This window comes from Musca domestica, unplaced genomic scaffold (genome assembly GCF_030504385.1).
Source record: "Musca domestica strain aabys unplaced genomic scaffold, Musca_domestica.polishedcontigs.V.1.1 187, whole genome shotgun sequence".
NCBI classification, from domain to species: domain Eukaryota; kingdom Metazoa; phylum Arthropoda; class Insecta; order Diptera; family Muscidae; genus Musca; species Musca domestica.
Window position 1 is genome coordinate 129,690 of NW_026712243.1, and position 4,927 is coordinate 134,616.

The following is a 4,927-nucleotide window of genomic DNA, read 5'->3' on the forward strand; positions in this document are numbered from 1 at the left end:
GCTTAAATGAGTGGAAAAAAATATTTTTTTGGTTTCGATTTTTCCTCTCTCAGGAGCGCACGACAATCATTATCGATTCCGATAATTGTGATTCTGCAACAGACAGTGTAATAAGAAGTAAACAAGTAAAAAAGCAGTAAGTTCGGCCGGGCCGAACTTTGAATACCCTCCACCAATTGGAACGAATTAGAAAATTTTCAAAAAAATATAATCCAATAAAAATTCTTTTAAAATCTTTAAAATATCTAATATAGGAAGGTGCCGATATATGGGGGGATATACGATATTGTGGACCTATAAAGACAAATCTATGTCTGCGTGTAAAGTACTCAGACAATTCCGTTGAAAAATGTGGGTAAAATCATCAAAATATCGAATATCAGGGGGTACCGTTATATGGGGGATGTACGATATTGTGGAACTATATAGATAATTCTCTGTCGAGGTATACAGTACCCACAAGGAACTACTTGTGTGGATTTTCAGACAATTCCGTTGAAAAATGTGGGTAAAATCATCAAAATACCGAATATCGGGGGGTACCGTTATATGGGGGATGTACCTTATCGTGGACCTATATAGATAATTCGCTACCGAGGTATAAAGTACCCACAAGGAACTCCTTGTATGGATTTTCAGACAATTCCGTTGAAAAATGTGGGTAAAATCATCAAAATACCGAATATCGGGGGGTACCGTTATATGGGGATGTACGATATTGTGGAGCTATATAGATAATTCTCTGTCGAGGTATAAAGTACCCACAAGGAACTACTTGTGTGGATTTTCAGACAATTCCATTGAAAAATGTGGCTAACATCATCAAAATACCGAATATCGGGGGTACCGTTATATGGGGGCTATGCGATATCGTGGACCGATATAGCCCATCTTCGAACTTGACCTGCCTGCAGACAAAATTTTAGCTTCCTATCTTAATTCGTTTAGACTGTAGCGTGATTACAACAGACGGACAGACGGACGGACAGGGCTAAATCGTCTTAGAATTTTACGCTGATCAAGAATATATATACTTTGTTGGGTCTAAAATGATTATTTCGATGAGTTACAAACGGAATGACGAACTTAATATACCCTCCATACCTTTTTTGGTGGAGGGTATAAAAAGTAGTTAATATCGGGCCTATACGAAAACGTGGACCTATATAGACAATATTCTGCTAGAGAAGGTAGAAACTCTAAATATCGAATTTTAAATAAATCCATTTAAAAATATGGAGAAAAATCGTCAAATTAGAAAATATCTGAAAGTACAATTATATGGGGGCTATAGAAAACTGTGACCCTATACATAGAGGCAATGTTCTTAAACAGGAGGTATAACACATTGTGAAATCTAAATACCGAATTTTAAATTACTCCGTTTGAGAGTGCGGCTAAAATCATCACAATATGGAATATCGAGAGATGTTATATGGGGACAAAAGCAAACGTCTATAAACGTCTATCTATATTAAGCCACAGGAGGAAGAACCCAATTTAAAGTATAAATACCGATTTTTTAACTTTTACGGTAGAAAGTACGCCTGAAATCAAATGTGGAATATAGGTAGGTACAATTATAATGGGCTATGCGAAAGCATACTGTTACATGGTCAATGTTCTGCCACAGTAGATAGAACACATTACTAACTCCAAATACCGGATTTTTTAGGTATTCCTCTGGAAATATCGAATATCGTTAGGTACAATTATTTGGGAAGCTATAGAATGAAAAGGACCTATATAGACAATTTTCTGTCACAGTAGATAGAACTCATTACGAACTCCAAATATGGAAATGTAAGCTATTCCGCTAGAAACTAAGGCTAAAATCATCAAAATACCGAATATGGGGTAGTACAATTATATGGGGGCTATAAAAAAACATTGACCGATATAATTCATCTTCGAACTTAACCTGGCTGTAAACAAAGACAGCTCTATGCAAATTTTTAGCTTGGACTCGCCGCTTGGACTCTAGCGTGATTACAACAGACCTACAGACGGCTAAATCTGCTTAGAGTTTTACGCTGATCAAGATATATAATATGATTATCTACAAGATTTACAAACGGAATGACAAACTTAATATAGCCTCCCTGGTCAATCGATTTTTATAGCCAACACCACATAGTGGTAAGGGTTTTATGTTTTGAGAAATGAGATGAAATTTTCCAAGCAATATTTGTTTGGCCCAAGGACGAACCCTATTGAAATTGGTGAGAATCGGTTCAAATGTATATATAGCTCCCAAATATATCTTCAGTCGATTTCGGGTTAATTGTGCACCAAATGACCAATATCAGTCCAAATGACCTGAATTTTGGCACATCAGACCGAATTCAGTCTAGAAGCAAGTACATCAAATTTAGTTAAAATCAGTTTAAATAAAGCTATACCTCCCATACAGGGTGAGATAAAAAACCTGCAACAAAGTCAAACGCCATAATTTTTACATTATTTTTAAATTTTATTGAATGAAAGCAAAACATGCCGGAAATAGTATCAAATTTTAGAATAAGTTTAGATTTGTTCGAATTGGTCACCTTTGGCAAGAAATATGGCCTTCAAACGGCCAATGAAATCGTCAGTCACGCGCTGCCCGAATATTGCTCTGCGGTATTTTGGCCCATTCCCGACGAAGCGCTTGCTTGAGGTGATCGACACTTTGGTATTTTTTAGTGCTACCCTTGCTTTCCAAAAATACTCCAGACACAATAGTCCAACGGATTGGTATCCGGGGATTTTGTTGGACATTGTGCGCTGGAAATGAAGCGAGGAACCTCATTTTGTAACCATTCTTGGGTGGCGCGTGCTGAGTGCAAAGGTGCTGAGTCCTGTTGGAATGTCCAAGGTCTGCGGCCAAAATGTTTGCGTGTCTAAGGCTTTAATACAACCTCCAGAATACTTTCGCGATAATAATTAAATTTATACGAGCGGAGAGTGACCATCGGCTGTTATGGCGGCCCACACCTTCACCATGGCCGGCGCTTGAGTTCTGGTGGCCAACCGAAGGTGCACATTTTCAGCAGACCTCTTTGGCAAGTAAACACGATCATTTTGTTTGTTTACAAACTGCTGGACAACTAATGTTTTCTCATCGGAGTAAATCAAATTCGGCAGTTCACCACTTTCGACCAAGCGAAGCAGCTCTTTTGAGTCCAGTTTCCTTCTGTTGCGGTGTAAATTCTTGCACTTTTTGGAATTTAATGGCTTTACCTCGAGCTCATTTTTCAATATTTGCCGAATGGAATATTGCGATATATTCAGCTCACGAGCCTTTTTTCGGCCACTGCAACGCGGGTTTCGATCAAGTCGCTTCTTTCGTTTCGAACCATTTCTGCTGATGTTGCTGTTTTCATCCGTCCACTTCCTTGACGTCGGGCTACGCTACCAGTATCACGGTAACGAGCGATGGTACGAGACACAAAACATTTATTCACATTTAAATGCTGGAGTGCTCTAACGATAGCCACTTGTGGTTTTCCAGCCAAATATAAAGAAATACCTGAATTCCATCACGAATAACTTTTTTTCTGGAAAGTTCTCACCAAAATGCTTTTGTACGCTTGTAGACAATATAATGAGATATCACTGGAATAATTTTAACAGCTGTCGGGCGAGTGGCTTATAAATGACAGCAGTCTGAAGTTGGTTGTTTTTCATCTCACCCTGTATGTCTTTGTGCATTTGTTTGTAACATGGAGAAGGAAGCGAGATAGACCTATCTTTCGAACTAATTGAGATAGAAAGCTCACATATTGCATGCATTGCATAGTTTACCAGTAGGCAGGTTATGTTCGTAAATGGGCCATTTCGGTCCAAGTTTTCATATAGCACCCACATAATGGTACCTCCCGATATTCGGTATTTTCATTATTTTAGCGGCAGTATTTACTGGAATTATTTCACATTTGGTATTTGGAGTTCGTAATGGGTACTACAGCCTATGACAAACATTTTTGTATGCAGGTCCACGTCTTCGTATAGGCCCCCATATAACGGTAGCTCCCGATATTCGGTATTTTTATAATTTCAAAAAGCAAAATTTTTCACCGGAATCGTTTCAAATTTCGTATTGGGTTAATGGTTACTAGAACCTATGGAAAAAAATTTCGTATGCAGGTCCACGTCTTCGTATAGCCCCTATATAACGGTGCCTACCGATATTCGGAATTTTCATGATTTCAGCGGCATTATTTACCGGAATTATTTCAAATTTCGTATTTAAATTTTGTAATGGGTTCTACAGTCTATGACAAAAATTGTTGTATGCAGGTCCACGTCTTCGTATAGCCCCCTACGACGGTACCTCCCGATACTCTGTATTTTTATGATTTGTACCACATTTTTGACCGGAATTGTTTCAAATTTGGTATTTAAAGTTCGTATCACAAAAAAATTTCATAAGTAGGTCCACGTCTTCGTACAGTCTCCATATAACAGTTTTCATTTAAGTGGTAATTTCCGGAAGTTATTTGAAAATTTTCAAGTTTCCTCCAAATGGCAGGGGGTATTAAAAGTTAGGTCCGGACGAACTTAGCTGCTTTTTGACTTTTAATATAATTCTTATCAAAGTCATATCATGCACTATACAATAATGTTATTTCGTACTGGAGGTACAAAAGCCTCCGTCAAATTTGTTGGAAATCGATTTAGAGTTGGATATAGTTCCCATATTGTGGCTGCTCTAAAGCCATGTTACGGAAGCTCTACTAAATACTCATAGTGGTATTGTGAACCCCGTCCGACTTTTGACCTTTCCTTACAGGTTAATTATTGGCATGTGCATTAAGACTTGGACTTATAACACCAAGAGCTCTAAAGTAGGATAGCAAGAGGATGACAGGAGTTTAAGTGGCGTAGACCCGAATTATTGTTTTTATAATTCCATCTTGAAATAAAACATCAATTTAGTTTAACA